Below are 23,592 nucleotides of genomic sequence, written 5' to 3'. Positions count from 1 at the left end.
TAGCGGGTGTTTAGCATATACTAAGAAGTCGTGGCTGAGCGAACGGCAACACAAAAAAAAAAACCTGTCTAAACAAGTAAGGAAGGTGAAGTTCGGGTGTAACCGAACATTACATACTCAGTTGAGAGCTATGGTGACAACATAAGGGAAAATAACCATGTAGAAAAATGAACCGAGAGTAATCCTGGAATGTGTTTGTAGGACATGTGTATCAAATGAAAGGCATTAAAGAGTATTTTATGAGGGAGTGGGCCATAGTTCTATAGGTGGACGCCATTTAGGGATATAGCCATAAAGATGGATCAGGGTTGACTCTAGAATGCGTTTGTACGTTATAGGTATCAAATGAAAGGTATTAATGAGTATTTTAAAAGGGCGTGGACCTAAGTTTTATAGATGGACGCCTTTTCGAGATATCGCCGCAAAGGTGGACCAGGGGTGACTCTAGAATGCGTTTGTACGATATGGGTATCAAATGAAAGGTGTTAATGAGCATTTTAAAAGGGAGTAATCCTTAGTTCCATAGGTGGACGCCGTTTCGAGATATCGCCATAAAGGTGGACCAGGGTGACCCTAGAATTTGTTTGCACAATATGGGCATCAAACGAAAGGTGTTAATGAGTATTTTAAAAGGGAGTTGGCCTTAGTTCTATAGGTGGACGCCGTTTCGAGATATCGCCATAAAGGTGGGCCAGGCGTGACTTTAGAATTTGTTTGTATGATATGGGTATCAAATGAAAGGTGTTAATGATTATTTTAAAAGGGCGTGGGGCTTAGTTCTATAGGTGGACCCCTTTTCGAGATATCGCCATAAAGGTGGACCAGGGGTGACTCTAGAATTCGTTTGTACGATATGGGTATCAAATGAAAGGTGTTAATGAGTATTTTAAGAGGGAGTAGGCCTTTCTGGACCAGGGTTGACTCTAGACTTTGTTTGTACGATATGGGTATCAAATGAAAGGTGTTAATGAGTATTTTTAAAAGGGAGTGGGCCTTCGTTCTATAGGTGTTCGCCTTTTCGAAATATCGCCATAAAGGTTGACCAGGGGTGACTCTAGAATGAGTTTGTACGATATGGGTATCAAATTAAAGGTATTAAAGAGAGTTTTAAAAGGGAGTGGTGGTAGTTGTATATGTGAAGGCGTTTTCCAGATATCGCCCAAAATGTGGACCAGGGTGACCCAGAACATCATCTGTTGGATACCGCTAATTTATTTATATATGTAATACCTGCCAAGATTTTAAGGGTTTTTTATTTCGCCCTGCAGAACTTTTTCATTTTCTTCTACTTAATATGGTAGGTGTCACAACCATTTTATAAAGTTTTTTCTAAAGTTATATTTCGCGTCAATAAAACAATCCAATTAACTTACCATGTTTCATCCCTTTTTTCGTATTTGGTATAGAATTGTGGAATTTTTTCATTTTTCGTAATTTTCGATATCGAAAAAGTGGGCGTGGTCATAGTCGGATTTCGTTCGTTTTTCATACCAAGATAAAGTGAGTTCAGATAAGTACGTGAACTGAGTTTAGTAGAGATATATCGATTTTTGCTTAAGTTATCGTGTTAAGGGCCATGCGGAAGGACAGACGGACGACTGTGTATAAAAACTGGGCGTGGCATCAACCGATTTCGCCCATTTTCACAGAAAACAGTTAACGCCATAAAATCTATGCCCCTACCAAATTTCAAAAGGAGTGGTTAATTTTTGTTCGACTTATGGCGTTAAAAGTATCCTAGACAAATTAAATGAAAAAGGGCGGAGCCACGCCCATTTTTAAATTTTCTTTTATTTTTGTATTTTGTTGCACCATATCATTACTGGAGTTGAATCTTGACATAATTTACTTATATACTGTAAAGATAATAAATTTTTTGTTAAAATTTTACTTAAAAAAAAAAAATTTTTTTAAAGTGGGCGTGGTCCTTCTCCGATTTTGCTAATTTTTATTAAGCGTACATATAGTAATAAGAGTAACGTTCCTGCCAAATTTCATCATGATATCTTCAACGACTGCCAAATTACAGCTTGCAAAAGTTTTAAATTACCTTCTTTTAAAAGTGGGCGGTGCCACGCCCATTGTCCAAAATTTTACTAATTTTCTATTTGGCGCCATAAGTTCAACTCATATACCAAGTTTCGTCGCTTTATCGGTCTTTTGTAATGAATTATCGCACTTTTTCGGTTTTTCGAAATTTTCGATATCGAAAAAGTGGGCGTGGTTATAGTCCGATATCGTTCATTTTAAATAGCGATCTGAGATGAGTGCTCAGGAACCTACATACCAAATTTCATCAAGATACCTCAAAATTTACTCAAGTTATCGTGTTAACGGACGGACGGACGGACGGACGGACGGACGGACATGGCTCAATCAAATTTTTTTTCGATCCTGATTATTTTGATATATGGAAGTCTATATCTATCTCGATTCCTTTATATATGTACAACCAACCGTTATCCAATCAAACTTAATATACTCTGTGAGCTCTGCTCAACTGAGTATAAAAAATTACAGGGGGTATGCAGGCTATCAATGTATGTCATAATGGCAGCACTTAATACAACTCCGACTACTGCGCTGTACTACCTACTCTACAGACTTGATTACGAAGAACACAAAGTTTACAAATGAATGAAACGCAATTCCCCGTGTTAGCCTGAACGCAGACCGAACCAATATAGTAGCACAGCTCAATACAGTGTTGCAGAAACAGACAACCTGATATCGTACCCATGCTTCGATGGGAATATTAGAGCAACAATAGGAAGAGGTAAAAGGATTTCAGAAGAATGCGAAAAAGGTGGACGAGACGATACATTTGGATACCGCTGGTTTTAAACTATGGGTTGAAATTTGGTCTCCGGTTTACTCCATGAGAAAGCCGATCCTAAAAGCTGCTAGAAGTATGCCTGTCATAAGAGGCGACCAAAATACACAATTGTTTCAAGGCGTTGTGTATCGCAACCTTTTCAAGGGGTTTCCAGCGCAATATATAGCTTCCCCAAACCAATTGGCAAACTCATCTACTTGTGGCGAATCCTGTTTCTTTGACAGCCGTTGCTCTGGAGAACCCAAGCTCCACAGGAATCTAGGGGGTGGGAGGGTGATATGGTCGGAAGATTTTCATTCATACTAAATCGTTCCTGAGATGGTAGGGCTAGTATATTAATGGTGCTTGTTACCGAAACGTTCCGGATCTGCATCCACCAACATGAATAACACGCAACAAGACCTGCGAGAGTGCCCTTATCGCTACAACAACAACAACAAAAGTAGTAGAAATACTGAAGGAGAGCAGCTAAGACTGCAGCCGCCCAAACTTTTATTTAACTTTCAAACGGTATGGTCAAAACTCCCAAAGTACAGTAAATACCACCATTTCAGAAAGGAGGAACTGCTGTACCCTTCATATATTTTTAGCCGAAGAGCAAACATTGTCTTAGAGTCAGCAAAGAATAATAACAAATTAAATTTTAAAAAAAGACGGACATCCTAAAGCAAGGAGTTTTTTACCTCAATGTGCTTGTATATACGCAAAGGATAACCAGCTAAGCACGCTAAAAGGCCTAACATGCATATTTGTTTCAATAAAATATACAAAATGCAACGTTAGCTTGGTGTCAAATATGATTAAGTTGAAATTGTTAGATATGTAAATGCATTTGCAGAAATAATCTCTATAATTTCACATATGCATATAATTATCAAAAGCCATGGCTCACTAGTTTGGTGAGCAAAATTTTACAAGTTAAATGAGGCACCTCAGTTGTCTGAAAGTATTAATCATAAACTGAGTCTGATGAGTTGATTGTATTTCAACTAGAGCGTGCGATTTATTCTCGAACACAAGCGAGATTTTCGAGACCCGAGATATCGATAACTCGACTTCTCGCGAGATTCTCGTGTCTCGAAGTACTCGTAAATCTCGCGGGCTTCTCGACATTCTTACTTAATCGCTGTATGGACAGTATTTATACACTTTGTGTTTTTTACTTGTGACTTTTTTGTTGATTATATTGCTTCAATGACATTTAACTCAAAACATATATATTATACTTATAATTTTGTTCGCAATATTTTATTTTTCAACGAGACAACTAGAACACGGCTTCTCGCGAGATTCTCGAATCTCGAACTACTCGTAGGGGTCGCGAGATTCTAGAATTTCTCTTAATACATGCAATCTTCTCGACTTTCAATTCAATCGCTGCATTGGCAATATTCTATATATTTCGGGGTTTTTTACTTGTGGTTTTGCGGACATTTTGGCTTGTGCCCCAGAAGAAATCATAAGCTCTATATAAAACAGCCAATGAATCGATTAAGGTGAATGTCGAGAAGGTCGCGAGCCTTACGAGTAATTCGAGATTCGAGAATCTTGCGAGAAGGTGAGACTCGCGAGAAATCTCTTCTCGAACATGTTCGAGAAATCGTAAGCTCTAATTTCAACTCTGAAATTTCAAATGAGAATTTAAAAACTAATAAAACCTAACAACTTTTCCGAAACTGATTATCCAACTTAACTGAAATTTGTCAAGCGGGTCTTAGCCTCGCTGTCTACGCAGAAGGCTTCTATGGATGTGCTCATTTTAGCTAATTAATTCGATTTTCCATTTCCATTTATAACCATATGCCCTGGGCTCGAACATAGATGAACGTTTCCCCCTATACCGATTATTTCTAGGGATTGCTTACTACTCTAACACACTTTTAGATACTGTGAGATGCAAGATTATTTCCTGCTGTTTAGCTATAAATACAATTGTTGACGCGGCTTTAGTTTAAGCAATTTTCTTTAAGTGCTTCCACTGCTTTGAATTCGGCTACTACTTCCGCCCCATACAGTAATATGGCTGCTTGTCATACTACATCTGCTATCACTGACCTAGCCTAGATTAAAGGCATGTGACGCCAGAAGGCAGTGTCCAGTCATAATGCCGTTCATGAGCCTCATATCGTCCTCTCTTTTTAGTAATAGAAGCAACTTTGTTAGTCTAAGGTTAACTTGAACCCACGCTTTCCTACTTTATCGATCATGTGCACCTCTCGCCTTCTCTTAATCTCGCGCAGTCTAATTGGGACGTCTACATAGCAAGCTTCAAGGGATGCGCCTTTTTTAGTTCATCTGCTTTTTCATTCCCATCTATTCCCATATGCCCTGTGACCCAATATAGATGTATGCTTCTCCCTGTCGCGATTCTCTCCAGAGACTGCTTACACTCTAACATACTTTTAGATGCGAGATTATTGCCTTCATTGCTGCTTGCCTGTCAATATAAATATCAATACGGTTGCAGCTTGAGCTATTATATTCCAGCGTTTCTATTGCTTTGGTTACGGCTAATATTTCCACTTGGAAAACGCTAAAGTAATCTGGCAGCCTGTAGGATCTGTTTATTTTCGGATTAGCACAGCATACCGCAGACCCTACTCCTTCCACTACTTTGGACCCATCTGTGTACTCATGTATCGCCTCGTCCGTCATTTGAGCACCCTTGCGCCAACCATCCGCCTCTATTGTGGCCTTAAGATCTCCTTCGAAGCGCAAATAGGGAATCAGTTAGTCTGTTCGTCTTGTGATTGATGACGCTATACTACTATGGCCGTATGGTCGGCGCTCAAGCTGCCCCGATGCACCGACCGTGGTTGCAGTTGTTAACGCTATGTTCTTTTCTACCAGGTCTACAGGTGGAATGTGCAGAATTCTATACAGTGCGGCCGTTGGGGTTATTGATATTGATAGTCTGTATACCCCCTCTAATTTTTTGAGGTAGGTTGTAGGTTGCAGGCTAGAGCTGGACTATAATCATATCCCATTCGCAATATCCGAATAAAATGCTGTATAAGAAATGGAACAGATGTACATAAGCAATATATCAAATAATAATTGATCGGTAATCCTAACATAAAATTTCACGTTTCTTGTTGTTTGCATTGGACAGCTTTGACCATGAATCTTATCTAATCAATATATGATGTACCTATACGTAAGTATTTGATCAAATTTTAAGCTTCTAGCTGTCAAAATGAGGCAGAAATAACGAAAAGCTCCTTATCTGAACAACCCAACTGGTTTACGTGGAATATATGCTATATCTTAATATATAAAAATCACATGTCACTATGTTTGTTCCCGATGGACTCCTAAACTACTGAACCGATTTTGAATTTGTTTTGCATCCCGTGTGTAGTTCAATCCAACTTGAAATATAGGATAGGTTATATCTCAGTTTATAGTCGAAATATTATTTTATTCCAATTTTTTTATTTGTTTATACGTAATAATAAAATGTTACACAATGTCACGCACCGGCACTCACATTTTCAGGTGGTGCGGATATACTTTGTGTAATTGTTTGGTGTTTAATTAAACAACGTACTTATCAATATAAAATATTATAGCGAATGATATCAAGTATAGCTCACCAGTCCCACCGAGAAAGTGTGGGGGGGGGGGGGATTAGGCCCGGACCCGGGGTTTCTTAGGGGGACCGCAATTTAGAGGTACTATGAAATTTTTTTTATTCAGGAGAGTCTTTAGTTGTTCCATGTGTAATTTTTAAGCCGAATTTCAAAAGCAACGAAAATCTGCATATCGTTTTAATATTATAGCGAAATGTGAAAAATAAAAATCTATATATATAAAAAGAAAGGATAAAATGTGTGTTAGTTGTCGCCGGTGTTTGAAGAGATGCGTCGGTCGATTTTGTTCAAACTTTCACACAAGTTGCGTAAACTTCACGTGGTGGTTACTACATAGGTTTGGTTGCGATCGACGTACAGGGTCTCGAGATATAGGTCAAAACGTGGGCCAGTGAATGCCTAGACAGTGTTTATACAATACGCATATCAAATGAAAGCTGTTGGTGAGTGCTTTAGGACAGAGTAATATATTATCCAGAGACGGACTGGGACTGGGATTAGGACTAGAACTGGGACTGAGACTTGGAGTGGGACTGGGACTGAGACTCTGAGTGGGACTGGGACTGGGACTGGAATAAAATACATACCACCCTCTGCGACAGGCAATAAGGGATGCAGAAGAATGTGAAGAAATTGAGAGGAGAGAAAAGAGAGAAGGAGAATGAGAAAGAGATAGATTGAGACGAAGATTGAGACAGATGAAGCGAAAAAGACAGAGGGAGGAGTGAATTAGGAAAAAGTGATTAGGAAAAAGTGATTAGGAAAAAGTGAGAGGAGGGAGGGCAGAGTCAGACGGAAAAAGCTTATTAAAATGTATGCAGATAGGCTAAATTTAGGGCAGAACAACGTCTGCCGGGTTTTCTAATATGTATGTATAGAACTGATCTCAACGATTTCTTCGGACATCAATACGTCCGACATAAGAAAATATAAATATAAAATATTTCGTGAAATTTGTAGCTTCCACCCGAATGACAAAAAAAGTTCTTTTTTGAAACATGTGTTGTATGAGGGGTACATGCTATAGTGATCCGATGCGGTCGGTTCCGGTGTAGAGGATGGTGAATTCATTGTAAACTTTTTGACTTGGAATGGTCACTTCACTTATTATTTTTTTTGAAATATTTTTTTATGTGAAATTAGCACTTCACACTTTGAGTTCTTCACAACGACTTAATGCATTCACAAAAACTGTTGCGTTATATATGGTCTACAAGACGAGGTAATAAGAATGAAATGGTAATTTCAATTCTACCTGCTGTGTCTTGTGGTGGCTTAAAAAAAACAACACAAGCAATTTTACGATCTGCTATTGTGTCACAGTGATACCTTGGTTTTAAAAGGGGGTAGTAAAAACGCTTATTTTTTATTATTTTTTTTTAATTTCTTTTCTATTACTAAGTTAAATTCATTTTTAGCACGCTTTTATTAGCTTGGCCTGTATGTAACGGAATCTGTGAGCTTAATTTTCAAATGTCTCTAGAAGTCTGATTGATTTGAAACTTTGCATACGTATCAAGGACTGATGACAATGCATTAACGTGATGGTGTGGTGACATAAGGTCAACGGCCATAAGGTCAATTGGCCTTATTACCACATAGCCATTTAGCTGATTTTTTTATGTAAAGTGCAAAACCGGCGATTTTTTTGAAATGTTTGTATGGTGAACCCCCAGACGGATTCCAGGGGGTGTGCCACTGGCATCGGTGGGTCGGGCCTCCAAAGTTAGTGGGAGTCGGTCATACATTTGGACTCGATTGGAGCACTCTAAATGGGTCAAAGTGAGATTTTTCAAAATTTGCCCCTACCCAAAAGTTCGACCCAAATTGGAGACATCAGAATTCGTTTCAAAAGGTATGGTTCCTTCGCAAAGTTTCTTATTTTGATCCCTAGAATACGATTTTCACAGAGCAATGAGCGATTTTTAAATCAACCGGCACTACTATATACGGTTATTGCCAGTTTTGATTTCTTTATATGGGTTGATGTAATTGTTTGAGCATGTCCTAGTGAACACCTATTTTTTTTTTATGTATAGATCATCTTTAAACCCCCTGTAATGTGCCCTACAGGTTCTCTTGGTATTATCATGGTTAGTACCAAAGGCTTCCTCTTTATAAATCTGTTATGAAGAAAACTGTTTTGAGTTTTGTTGAAGCTTTGAAACAAGTTTCTGTGGGATGGCGTCTTTCCACAAAATACTGATATGGGGCGTGTTTTCAAAAGTTGCTGAGTTTTTGACTTCTCGAAATGATAGCCGAGGTGAGGTGACCTTCCACTTAGGGTATTCATTCTTATGGGAAAAACAAGTAATTTCGGGTGTAACCAAATATTACATAATCAGCTGATTGCTTTGGAGACAAAATAAGGGAAAATCACCATTTAGCAAAATGAACTTAGGGTAACCCTGGAATGTGTTTGTATGAAATGGGTATCAAACGAAAGGTTTTAATGAGTATTTCAAAAGGGCGTGGGGTTTAGTTCTATAGGTGGACGTCTTTTCGAGATATCGCAATACGGGTGGCCCAGGGGTGACTCTAGAATATATTTTTACGATATGGGTATCAAATTAAAGGTATTAATGAGGGTTTTAAAAGGGAGTGGTGGCAGTTGTATATGTGAAGGCGTTTTCGCGATATCGACCAAAATGTGGACCAGGGTGACACAGAACATCTTCTGTCGGGTACCGCTAATTTATTTATATATGTCATACCACGAACAGTATTCGTGCCAAGAGTCCAAGGGCTTTTGATTTCGCCCTGCAGAACTTTTTCATTTTATTCTACTTAATATGGTAGGTGTAATCAATTTTAAAAAGTTTTTTCTTAAGTTATATTTTGCGTATAATAATAATATAATAAACCAATCCAATTACCCTGTTTCATCTCTTTTTTCATATTTGGTACAGAATTATGGCATTTTTTTCATTTTTCGTAATTTTCGATATCGGAAAAGTGGGCGTAGTCATATTCGGATTTCGGCCATATTTTATACCAAGATAAAGTGATTTCAGATAAGTACGCGAACTAACTTTAGTTAAGATTTATCGTTTTTTGCGCAAGTTATCGTGTTAACAGCCGAGCAGAAGGACAGACACTCGACTGTGTATAAAAACTGGGCGTGGATTCACCCGATTTCGCCCATTTTCATAGAAAACAGTTATCGTCCTAGAATCTAAGCCTCTACCAAATTTCACAAGGATTGGTAAATTTTTGTTCGACTTATGGCATTAAAAGTATCCTAGACAAATTAAATGAAAAAGGGCGGGGCCACGCCCATTTTGAAATTTTCTTTTATCTTTGTATTTTGTTGCACCATATCATTACTGGAGTCGAATGTTGACATAATTTAGTTTTATACTGTAAAGGTATTAAACTTTTTGTTAAAATTTGGCTTAAAAAAAATGTTTTTTTTTAAAGTAGGCGTGTTCGTCATCCGATTTCGCTAATTTTTATTTAGCGCACATAAAGTAATAGGAGTAATGTACATACCAAATTTCATCATGATATCTTCAACGAGTGCCAAATTACGGCTTGCAAAACTTTTAAATTACCTTCTTTTAAAATTGGGCGGTGCCACGCCCATTGTCCAAAATTTTTCTAATTTTCTATTTTGCGTTACAAGGTAAATGCATGTACCGAGTCTCATCGCTTTATCCGTCTTTGGTAATGAATTATCGCACTTTTTCGGTTTTTCGAAATTTTCGATATCGAAAAAATGGGCGTGGTTGTAGTCCGATTTCGTTCGTTTTAAAAAGCGATCTGATATGAGTGCTCAGGAACCCACATACCAAATTTCATCAAGATACCTCAAAATTTACTAAAGTTATCGTGTTTACAGGCGAACGGACAGACGGACGGACGGACGGACGGACAGACGGACGGACATGGCTAAATGAATTTCTTTTTTCACACAGATCATTTTGATATATAGAAGTCTATATTTATCTCGATTAGTTTATGCCGTTACGGATTACCGTTATGCGAACAACTTTATATACTCTGTGAGCTCTGCTCAGCTGAGTATAATAATTAACTACAACGCGCAATCTACCTCCGAGGAGATTCTGGTAAAGATTTTCTTCCAGTTTGTATCCTTATGCTTGTTTTAAGCCGATTCCGTCATCTGAAAGCAGATGAGTGTTTGCTGAGAAGCTTTTCATTGCAGAAATACTCCCGTAGTGTTTGACAGACTACTGCCGAGCCAGAATCCAGAACCTATTTAAATGTGCCTAGAACCTATTTATATGAAGCAGCTTATTTGACTACGATCGATTTTGGGTACCAGAAAACAAAAAACTGTAATTGGTTTATTTCTCCAGAGAAAAATTTTAATTTTGACCCCTATGTGATTCCCCGTAACCATTTCCAGTCTAAACCAAAATTCATATGTGAACTTCGTATTGCCGTCTGCAAAGGTTAGATTAGAAAAGGTTGGACAATTGTATTATAAGGACCACCCTAGTGAGCCACGACTATGTAGAGATGATACGAACAAGATCAGACCACAAATCAAAGTAAGGCAGGAGAAGTGTGAACGGTCTTTATCGATGTACAATTGGTTTGTATCGACGGGCTATGGGCTATGGGTTTGTTATATATTAGTATCAATGAGTTATTGGTTTGTTAAAAGTGTGTTATTGAAGAGGTATAGGTGCATAATTGACATTTGTTACGGTTATAGACTGCTATCGATAGCAAATGTTTTAAATGAGATATCGATGTTGTCGCGACGATGAGACGGTAAACGAAAATCATGCTACACAAGTCACTTATCGTACCTGTCCAGCTACATATATGCTGCAGAAGAATATACCATGACAACATTAAACGAAGCGGCTCTGGGAGTGTCCGAGAGAAAAGTTCTTCGAAAGATAAATGAACGTCTACGAATTGGCGACGGTGAGTACTGAATAAGATTTAAATATGAGCTGTACAAGCTTAACCCAGACTCAACATAGTCCAGCGAATTAAAACGCAGCGGTTACGATGGCTAGGCCATGTTATGGGAAAGAAAGATGATGATGCGGCTAAGAAAATATTTTTGTCGGTACCCGCCTACGGAAGCAGAGGGCGGCCGCCATTCCCTTCCAGTTACAAATTGGCGTAAGTTAGCAGAGCAAAAAGTGATTGGCGCGCCTTTTTATACGGTAATAACCGTTTAAACAGTTAAGCGCCAACTAAGTAAGTAAGTGGCAATTTCTTGTCCAAACGAACAGTACTTACGAATTGAAAATTTCATCGCGCTGAGAAATCTTTAAAAAATTGTCCTTCATATACACTTCTATGCTCTTTATAAGTGATTTGAACATCCCGAATCTCTTGGCACTACCATTTAAATGATTGCTGGGTAGTTATTTTCATAACCACTTGAACAAGAGTGCTCTCTAAAAGTGTTTTTTGGCTTCCATAACCATCGATAGGCATTGAACAAAGCCAGAAGCTAAAGTTCACAAAGTAATAGCAAAAATCTGTGCGGGTAAACTGTAGGTGTTATTTTGAAAACTCAGCTAAAGACTACATACACACATACATAAAAAATATGGCCTTTGTTAAAAATTCTGATTGCTTATTAAATTCTCAGTGATCAAACAAGAATTTTCGTATGCAATGGCGTTGAATTTTCAATAAAATTTTTAACTTTTATTTTATTATTTAATAATTGCCTTGTTGATAGATGTGGGTTAAATTTCTGAAGTGTATCAGAAGTTTTCAATGGTGAGCTTTAATTTTTGGTTTAACATTATTTTCGTTGACATAAGTAAATGTTGTTGTTATTGTTGTTGTAGCGATAAGGTTCCTCCTCGAAGGCTTTGGGGAGTGTTACCGATGTGATGGTCCATTGCGGGATACAGATCCGGTACGCTCCGGTACCACAGCACCATTAAGGTGCTAGCCCGAACACCTCGGGAACGATTTATGTGGCCACATTAAACCTACAGGTCATCCCCTCCCTCCACACCCCAAGTTCCATGAAGAGGTTGGGGTCGCCACAGCCTCGTCTGTTAGTGAAACAGGATTCGTCGCGGAGAGGTGAGGTTGACAATTGGGTTTGGAGAAGCTATATATTGCACTGGCAACCTGAAGGGTTGCGCTACACAGCCCCTTGAATCTGGTATTTTAGTCGCCTCTTACGACAGGCATGCCTACCGCGGGTATATGTAAATGTGCTGAGCTGTTATATATATATTTTTTTTTTCTTTGAAGTTATCGCACGTTTGGTTTTCCTGCAGCGCAATTCTCTAACTTTTACCGCTCTAACTTTATAGACTTGTAACGCTAATGTATATTACGCATATCACTTAAATAATTAACGCTTAACGGTTAAGACGGTTATGGCCGCACAAAAAGGTGTGCCACTCACTGGCACAAATTGATCATACCAAGGCAATATAAACCACACTCTTCCTCCGTCTTGCAAGGTCGAAGGTTCGAAGAACTTTTCTCCTGCATACTCACATAGCGGCTAAATCTGATGTTGTTTTGATCCATGCTTCAGCACCAAATAAAAGGACGGGTACGATAAGTGACTTTCAATCAAAACTTCACATAGACTGTATGCGTCCATTTTTTTGCTGGGAGAGGACTTTACATTTCAATTTTCTATTCAGTCCTAATTAAAAATTGTTGGCAAGAATGATTCTTTGATGGTTTTCTAGACTGACGTTATTATTTGCCTTAATGCTGGTTCCCAAATAAATGACGTAGTGTCCAAGAGGCAAGTTTTTTTCAATTTTTTCAAGCGGTATCGCCCCTAGGCAGTTATTTGGCAAATACTCCGAGTGTATTTCTGCCATGAAAAGCCCTCCTTGAAAACTCATCTGTATTCAGATGACGTTCGGAGTCGGCATAACACAAGTCGGTCCCGTCCCACCAATTTGTAGTAAAATTTAAAGGAGCACGACGCAAATGGGAAGAGAAGCTCGGCCTAAAATCTCTACACAGGTTACATTTAAAAATAAAAACAATAATAAACTCGAATAATTAAAATCGAATGATATCTGAATATCAAACGAACTCTGAGTGAATAAATTTACGACAATATAAAAATTTCACAAACCTATAAAATGTATTATTTACTTACGTATAAACTATTAGTTGAAATGTTAAAAAAGTGACCTGCAAATGTTATACCTGCAATGGAAAAAAGGGAACTTGATTATTTATAATTCCATAATAAAAAATATGTTATAATAAGTTAGGTGCTGGGGGGACTCTTTAGGTATAAGAAATCCGACCCATTTGTAGTTTTTTGTTGTTATTTAAAATATTTTGAACATTTTTCGAAGTTGTGAGAAATATTTTATTTAATTTAAGACTGTAGGTCTCTCCCATTCCCATAAATTAGGTAGATTTTTTCATCACTAGATAGTAGTTTATGCCTAAACCTTTTTCATTTAATATTATGTCACTCAGGAGGAATATTTGGGAGCCTGTTTGAACAAATATGAACAACTCTGAAAATTTAGGGAACATATTTGCGTTACATGGGGAAAATGGTAGGCTACACATGTACAATTTTCAAGATTTTCAGAAGGAACGGGAATCACAATTACCATTTGCTCCAGTTGAACACCATAAACAAAAAGCTAGTCTAATATTTATCATATCCCTTGGCCTAGTTCTCACGAAAAAATACGACATTATAATATTGCAACATTCCCGAATAGTCCCTAGGCAGTCCAGAAAACAGTATTGCATCAGTCCCCCAGAAAATACCCCGACACTGGAGCGCACAAAATTATGAAATAATACAAAATGATTCATACAAGGAAGGATACACCAGATTTCTTAAAGAGATGGGATCCAATACTCCCCTAAAATATTTGTTTACCAAATATTCTGAAATGATTTTAAATGATCGCATCAAATAGAAAACATCCCGTAGCAGTTCTTTCGACACGATTCTCAAACAACCTCTTGAATTACTCTCGAAAACAATCTAGAAACTATACAAAGATAATCCTAAAATATTCACAATTTTACAACGATAGTTTTATTATATATATAAATAGTCCTGAAGGATCTTGAAGTAGCCTTGAAAATGTTCCTAAACTAATTCCGAAACGGTCCGCAACACAGTCATTTTATGGTACTTAAGTAATCACAAAAAAGGTCTCAATACCGAAACGGTCACCAAATAATCTAAATAAGTAGAGCCGAAGTGATTCCGAGCACAACACTGAACTGGTGATAACGAATTTTGTTAGTTCGTGAACATACATTTATTGAGCTTAAATTCCGTTAATTATAGTTCATTTCGCGAAATATGAAACACTTTTCTATTTCGCAAACATACTTACTCGTTTAAGGGCAAAAAGCTGGCGCCCGATTGATTTTTTCTATAACTTTCATGAAAATGAAGTGGTTTATGGAGTTTGGTCATTTTCTCAAAAATTATAAGTCCTTAAAGGGGAAGCGATAGACCCACTAATAAATATATCGAAATGATCAAGATGATGAGCTGAGTATTTAACCATATCCGCCTGTCTGATGTTCTTTGGTCTGCTTGAACGTAATTTAGTCCCTCAACTTTTTAATATAGTGATGAAATTTGGTGATTGATATGGTTCTGATCAAAGGGTTTTCGCCATTTCTTCCTCATCTGTATAGCTAGAAGCTTGAAATTCTATCAGAAATGTGGCATGTATTGGTATCTGAAAAAAATGTTAAGATCAGTCCTGTATATAATATATATCCCATACAATTGAGATAAGACATTTTTCGCCATTTCTCTCTGAAGCTTGAAGCTTAAACTTTTAGAAAATGCTTACAAAATATTGTCAAGATCAGTCAAATATATAACATATATGCCTTACAGCTGATTGTTCAGAGTTAACGATTTTTTTTTAATATCCTCACAACATTGTTCAGCTTCATTCAAAAAAGATGTGAGGTCTGCCGTGCCGCCTTTTCTTGCTTTTATTTTTTGAGTTACTTGTCATTGGTATAGTTCGTAAAACGTAGCCCCATCCACACACTTGAATATTTTTCTTCCATCATCCCACTACTACTAACAAAAATACTATCTCAAAGTTGCTGAGCGGGTATCCCGTACGACAACTTCATGCTAAATGCAGTATGCAGCTTACCAGGGCTGATCCCGAAAAATTGGTAAATTCAGGGATTCAATTCAAGTGCCTTCCGTTGCATGGCTATAGATATAGATACATATGTATTCATATGTAATGCATATTTTATTTTTTTTATCTGTGCTTTTGATACCCTTTTTATATACATATCTATGTCAGCGTATTCATTAATATATATATGCAAATGCATATATGTAGTATGCGGATTAGGGCGGATCGATTTAAAAATCGCTCATTGCTCTCTGAAAATCGTATTATAGGGATCAAAATAAGAAACTTTGCCGAAAGAACTATACCTCTAAAACGAATCCTGATGCCCCCCCCCCCCCCCAATTTGGGTCGAACTTTTGGGTAGGGGCAAATTTTGAAAAATCACACTTTGACCCATTTAGAGTGCTCCAATCGAGTCCAAATGTATGACCGACCCCCACTAACTTTGGAGGCCCGACCCGCCTATGCCAGTGGCACACCCCCTGGTGGGGGTTCACCATAAATGTTTGGGATTTTTCAAAATTTGCCCCTCACAAAAGTTCGACCCAAATTGGGGGGGGGGGGCATCAGAATTCGTTTTAGAGGTACGGTTCCTTTGGCAAAGTTTCTTATTTTGATCCCTAGAATATGATTTTCACAGAGGAATGGGCGACTTTTTTGCCTCCCCACAAATCGACCCGGCCTAATGCATACATACATATATTTTTATACTCAGCTGAGCAGAGCTCACAGAGTATATTAACTTTGTTCGCATAACGGTAATCCGTAACGGCATAAACTAATCGAGATAGATATAGACTTCTATATATCAAAATGATCTGGGCGAAAAAAGAAATTTGTTTAGCCATGTCCGTCCGTCCGTCCGTAAAAACGATAACTTGAGTAAATTTTGAGGTATATTGCTGAAATTTGGTATGCAAGTTCCTGGGCACACATCTCAGATCGCTATTTAAAATGAACGAATTCGGACTATAACCACGCTCACTTTTTCGATATCGAAAATTTCGAAAAACCGAAAAAGTGATAATTCATTACCAAAGAAGGATAAAGCGATGAAACTTGGTAGGTGGATAAACCTTATGACGCAAAGTAGAAAATTAGTAAAATTTTGGACAATGGGCGTGGCACCGCCCACTTTTGAAAGAAGGTAATTTGAAAGTTTTGCAAGTTGTAATTTGGCAGTCGTTGAAGATATCATAATGAAATTTGGCAGGAACGTTACTCCTATTACTATATGTATGCTTAATAAAAATTAGCAAACTCGGAGAACGACCACGCCCACTTTTAAAAAAAATTTTTTTTTAAATTGAAATTTTTACAAAAAATTTAATATCTTTAAAGTATATAAGTAAATTATGTCAACATTCAACTCCAGTAATGCTATGGTGCAACAAAATACAAAAATAAAATAAAATTTCAAAATGGGCATTGCTCCGCCCTTTTTAATTTAATTTGTCTAGAATACTTTTAATGCCATAAGTCGAACAAAAATTTACCAATCCTTGTGAAATTTGGTAGGGGCATAGATTCTATAACGAAACTGTTTTCTGTGAAAATGGGCGGAATTGGTTTGAAGCCACGCCCAGTTTTTATACACGGTCGACCGTCTGTCCTTCCGTTCGGCCGTTAACACGATAACTTGAGCAAAAACCGATATATCTTTACTAAACTTAGGTCACGTGCTTATCTGAACTCACTCTATCTTGGCACAAAAAATGGCCGAAATCCGACTACGACCACGACCACTTTTTCAATATCGAAAATAACGAAAAATGAAAAAAATTCCGTAATTCTATACCAAATATGAAAAAGGTATGAAACATGGTAATTGGATTGCTTTATTGACGCAAAATATAACTTTAGAAAAAACTTTGTAAAATGGGTGTGACACCTACCATATTAAGTAGAAGAAAATGAAAACGTTCTGCAGGGCGAAATCAAAAGCCATTGGAATCTTGGCAGGAATACTGTTCGTGGTATTAAAAAAAAAATAATAAATGTAAGCCGCGATAACCTCCGAGGAGATCTAAGGTCGAGCTTCTCTTCCAATTTGCGTCGTGCTCCTCTTGATTTTCCCTACAAATTGGCCGGACGTGACCTACATGTTTTATGCCGACTCCGAACGGCATCTGCAATGCAGATGAGTTTTCACTGAGAGCTTTTCATTGCAGAAATACACCCGGAGTGCTTGCTAAACACTGCCGAGAGGCGACCCCGCTTAAAAAATTTTCTTCTAATTGAAAACCTTATATCTAAAATTTTGATGTTGCTTTGCCCGGGGTGCGAACCCAGGGCATACGGTGTGATAGGCGCAGCACGCTACCATCACACCACGGTGGTATTACATATATAAATAAATTAGCGGTACCCGACCGATGATGTTCTGGGCCACCCTGGTCCACATTTTGGCCGATATCTCGAAAACGCCTTCACATATACAACTAAGGGCCACTCCCTTTTAAACCCCTCATTAATACCTATAATTTGATACCCATATCGGACAAATACATTCTAGGGTCACCCCTGGTCTACCTTCATGGCGATATCGCGAAATGGCGTCCACCTATAGAACTATGGCCCACTCCCTTTAAAAATAATCATTAGCACCTTTCATTTGATACCCATATCGTACAAGCAATTTCTAGAGTCACCTAGGTCCACCTTTATGGCGATATCTCGAAAAGGTATCCACCTGTAGAACTAAGACCCACTACCTTTTAAAATACTCACTAACGTCTTTCATTTGATTCCGATATCATACAAGCACAATCTAGAGTCACCCCTGGTCCACCGTTATGGCGATATCGCGAAATGGCGTCCACCTATAGAACTATGGCCCACTCCCTTTTAAAATACTCTCTAATACCTTCCATTTTATACCGATATCCTACAAACATATTTCAGGGTTTCGCTAGATTCATTTTCCTACATGGTGATTTTCCCTTATTTTGTCCCCAAAGCTCTCAGCTGAGTAGGTAATGCTCGGTTACACCCGAACTTAGCCTTCCTTACTTGTTACTGTTGGCTTTCCATGGATTAACATAAAAGTCGACCACAAATGTGTTTTTCATTATTTTGGTTTTATGCTTGGCCTGCAATGAAGGGTGAATGAATTTTCCATTTAACAAGCTTGTATATTGAAATCATTTTAATTAGCAGCAAACATGTACAACTATATGCATGTGCATATGTTTATGTACCAATGAAAAAAGATGCGGTAAAAATGCGATCAGGTATAAATGAAATGAAACTTAAATGTATAGCTACATCGAAATTCATTCATATCACCCATGCATAATAGACAAGTTTCAATGATATGATAAAATGTATTTGAATTTCAATCAAAGCTGCATAATAACCTTATTCTCATCATACAACCCTAAGCATATTTTTAATTTTCAATAATTTACACGTTACATTTTCTAACCAATTTAGCAAAAATTCATTTTTGAGTTTGAGTATTTTTTTCCATAAACTTTGCTAAAAAAGCTCAGATTTCGTTAACTTCTTGATAGGAAATAGATATTTAGAAAAAAACATTTTGGAAAATGGGCGTGGCACCGCCTTCATTTGGAAGAGACAAAATTTTAAAGTCTTCTAAGACATAAATTCTAATCCGTTGAAGATATGAAGTTGAAATTTGCTATGGGGGTTTTCCTCACTAGTGCGTGTGTATCACTTTATGAAATTTAACAAAATCGGTTGACGACCACACCCACCCCTAAGAAAATCAATATTGAAATATCGAAAAACTGGGAAAAATGCATTAATTCATTAACAAATACTGATAAGCTGATGAAACTTGGCATGAGAGTTGACTTCATGGCGAAAAATAGAAACCTGCTAAAGTTTTAGAAAGCAGGCGTGGCACCGAACACATTTTTAGGAAGAAATTTCACAATTTTGCATGTAGTAAATCAGAACACACCGAGGATATAGCATGGAAGTTGTCCTTGCTATTATATATGGGGTATTCTATCCTATTTCGTCCAGTTTTGAACCCGACCCCTTTAGAATTGGCTGAAAGTTTTTCTTCTTTTTCTAGCTTACGAAAGACGTTTTTCAGAATTTTTTAAAATTTTTTCATCCAACTCAAAAAAAGTTATGAATTTTAAAAAAAAACACCGTTTTGGTTTTCAAAATGCTATATATTTTTCAAAAATTGACCGTTTGGGATCTTTTTTTTTAAATTTGTTTTTAAATGTACTTTTGGGAAAAAATACAAAAAAATTTTTAAAGTTTTTTTTTTAATTTTTCAGTTTTCGAGATATTGCGAATTTCGCTATTTTTTTTTCTCATAAAAAACTTCAACCAATTCAAAAATAAAAATTTTTTTTTCAAAAATAAAAATTTTTTTTTTATCAATTTTATTTATATAACAAAAAAATGTAGGAAAATGATTTTTAAGTATTCTTTTCTTTATATATTATGGAAAATACATAGAAAACTTACATGTTTACTGTGGTAGTCATTAATCCTGGTTATTTTAATCGTAGATTACCATAATATATAAGGAAAAGAATACTTAAAAATCATTTTCTTACATTTCTTTGTTATATAAATAAATTAATATAAAAAAATTTTTATTTTTGAAATTTTTTTTCAATTAAATAAAAAAAAATATAAAAAAAGCCGCCCACTCCGGGATTAGTGGGGATGATTTCAGAATTGATTGAAGTTTTTTATGAGAAAAAAAAAATTGCGAAATTCGAAAAATCTCCAAAAACTGTAAAATTAAAAAAAAAAACTTTAAAAATTTTTTTGTATTTTTTCCGAAAAGTACATTTAAAAACAAATTTAAAAAAAAAAGATCCCAAACGGTCAATTTTTGAAAAAGTTATAGCATTTTGAAAACAAAAACTGTGTTTTTTAAAAATTCATAACTTTTTTGAGTTGGATGAGAAAATTTGAAAAAATTCTGAAAAACGTCTTTCGTAAGCTAGAAAAAGAAAAAAAAACTTTCAGCCTATTCTAAAGGGGTCGCGTTCAAAATTGATCGAAATGGGATGGAATACCCCATATACACCTTGACAAATTAACAAAATTGGTTGGCAACCACGACCACTTAAAAAAAATTTGTTTGGCATGTGATTAAATTATACTGCTATTTGACCTAAGTAGTGATATGTTGTAGCGATGTACTGAAATTAAAAAAAAAAAAAAAATTTGTGAAACTTTGGAAAATGGTGTGGCACTGCTCAAATTTAATAAGATAAGATGTAACAGTAAATCAGAAGCAGTTAGTGTAACGTTGAAATTGTGCAGGCTAATGATTCTTAGTATTACATTTAAATCTGAGGATGATTCGTTAACAAACACGCCTATTTTTTTTAGACAAGTTACCTAAAGTCTTAATCATTACACAATTGTCAAGATATATGTGACACGTAACAACACTACCATTACCGAACTGTTATGTAAAAATGTTTATAATTTTCCCGTACCAACCGTTCAATGCTCAAGTAGTTAAAACATTCCAATTATGTGGTTTGTGTATATCGAAAGGGGTATATGAATAACGCATATATATATATGTTTTTTAACTAAATACCTGCTTCAGTGAAAAAGATCATTATACGAAATATATTTGTTACAAAGCTACTTCTTAATTTTTAGCAAGCTTATACTCGTTATAGTAACTAAGAGGGAAAGATTACAGTTGTATTTTACTAAGGCAGCTTAAATGGTTTTAGGACACCTCAAAGCGCAGCTGCATAAAAATAAAAAGTTCATTTTTTTAAATGTCAGAAGGTATGCTTAAAGAGCTGTGTTGTATTTGACAGTTTGGTCTAATCTGGCAGGGCTATAATTTAATGTAACTACAACAATTTCGAAGAGTTTTCGGTTTGTTATAGATATATTATCGATGAGGTACAGTCAAGTTATCGATGTTTATAAAGTGTTATAAATATGCAATTGATGGCAAAGGAAATAAATAAGATCGCAAATTTTTAGCGACGAGTTATCTGTTCGTCGTCGATTTACTATCGACAATTTATCAACTATTTATTGCAAAGTTAAGGATTTTTGATCGATTTGCTACCAAAAATTATCGATTTATTAGCTATGAATTTAATAACAATCTATAGTATTGTTTAAGGAAAAGTTATCGATATTTAACCACAAATCGAAGAATTATCTATTTTCTATTAAACATCTATCGAATTATTATAGGTAAGTAATCGATTTCATATCGGATTGTTAGCCCGTCCTTTAGTAAGTCAAAAAGCAATCAATTAGAAAACAAAAAAACTGCAATAATAAGCCGATAACAAACCAATAACTCAATGATAACAAGTAAGGACGGGACAGTCACCAAGTTTCACGTTTTTATATTCGAAACTAAGGGAGAAATGGCCAGAAATATTTCTATATGAACGATCGGTTGTATGGGATAGGTATATACTATATACATAAAGCTCCGCTCAAAGTGATTTTTCAGGAAATCTTCTATGATATATTATAATAAACATCAGCAAGTTTAACGTTTTTATATTGGAAATTAAGGGAGAAATTGCCAAAAATCTTTCTATCTAAACGATCGGTTGTATGGGATATATACTATATATAGCTCCGATCAAAGTGATTTTTTCAGGATATCTTTTAAGATATATTAGAATATATAACACCGAGTTTCACGTTTATACTTTCTAAATTGCGGCAGGAATGACCAAAATCGTCTTATCTGAACGATCGGTTGTATGGGAGATATATGTTGTAGTGGTCGGATCCTACCGGATCCGACAAATGTCTAATATAATACAAAAATACATCCTTGTGCCAAATTTCATTGAGATATCTCAAAATTTAAGGGACTAGTTTGCGTTCAAACAGACAGACGGACGGACAGACGGACATGGCTATATCAACTCAGTTCGTCGCCCTGATCAATTTGGCATACTTAATTGTGAGTCTATCTTCTATATTTCTCAACGTTACAAACATCGGACCAAAGTTAATATACCATTTCATGTTCATAAAAGGTATAAAAAAGCGCTGCCGATAGTAAGCGAATTGTAAAATATTTACTGGTTGGTATGCGGTTACCGGTTTTTCCAGCAAAGTTACCTCTGTTGTTGTTTAATTTGTGAGATGTAGCTTTCTGCGAACAAATCAGTTTTCTAGATGTACACTTGTATGTATTTTTACACACCCAACTTCAGGAGGCTTTAGTACTCACGAATTTTTTTATTCGCCTACTGGTACATTGTAGCATTATAAACTAACAGAGATACACACCAGGCCTCCTTATAACAAAATATTCATCGTTATTTAAAATGAACGAAATCCGTTGAAAGCGACACCTTAAATATACAAAAGGTTAGGTAAAGTTGCACTGGCGGTTCTTGAACACCACATTGAATGAGACTAAATAAGTCTATAGTAATACCAGAAGTTTGTTTAACGACCATATTGAAAGACTCTATGAAGAGCAAGGAGCTATGTTATTATATAATCCCATCCTCTAAGCAAATACAAAAAGATTTCTAGAACACATGCCAATTGCTGTTTCCAGATCTGTGTTAACTCTTAATAGCTACAGTCCTGTCCTGAAAAGCGCACGATACAAGCACAAAATATGCTGGATCCTTTCCTCCTCCAACCCGCACTCTCTACTTCTACCACCACTGATTGTAACATTTACGGAGCAAGATTCGAGGGAGGCGCCCTCTTTGGCTGGTTCGTCTGCTTTTTCATTCTCATCTTTTCTAATATGCCCTGTATCCTAATATAGATGTATGCTTCTCCATATCTCGATTTTTAATGAGGATTGCTTACACTGTAAAACTCTTTAAGATGTTTTGCTATGAGATATTCTTGCCTCAAGTACTACTTGGTCGTTAATATAATAATGCAATTTGAGCTACTTTCTTTCAGTATTTCTACAGCTTTGGTTGCGTCTATAACCTCCGTTTGAAAAATACTACAGTGATCGGACAGTTTGTAGGATCTGTTTACTTCCGGATAAGCACAGTATTCCGCAGACCTTACACCTTCCATTACTTTGGGCACACTCCACCTCTTTTTTGACTGCTAGAGCCCTTCGGATCGTAGATAGGTAGTCTGTTTGTATCTGTAG

At 36.5% G+C, this 23,592-nt stretch overlaps 1 protein-coding gene across 5 annotated transcripts in view; it reads right to left on the bottom strand.

The window, feature by feature from the left end:
• LOC137252581 (uncharacterized) overlaps positions 1 to 23,592 on the bottom strand; it is a 687,899-nt gene that overhangs the window by 439,231 nt on the left and 225,076 nt on the right. For 3 of the 5 annotated variants that reach the window (XM_067788530.1, XM_067788532.1, XM_067788531.1), the window contains exon 2: positions 13,514 to 13,563. The exons of 1 other annotated variant lie outside the window; for it this stretch is intronic. The gene's annotated coding sequence lies outside the window, so the exon portion shown is untranslated. Of the gene's footprint in view, positions 1 to 13,513; positions 13,564 to 14,732; positions 14,947 to 23,592 lie in introns of those variants that run through there. One more of the 5 variants, XM_067788527.1, reaches the window with a different exon arrangement.

Source organism: Eurosta solidaginis, chromosome 5 (assembly GCF_040869045.1).
Source record: "Eurosta solidaginis isolate ZX-2024a chromosome 5, ASM4086904v1, whole genome shotgun sequence".
NCBI classification, from domain to species: domain Eukaryota; kingdom Metazoa; phylum Arthropoda; class Insecta; order Diptera; family Tephritidae; genus Eurosta; species Eurosta solidaginis.
This window is presented reverse-complemented; position numbering and strand designations above follow the sequence as displayed.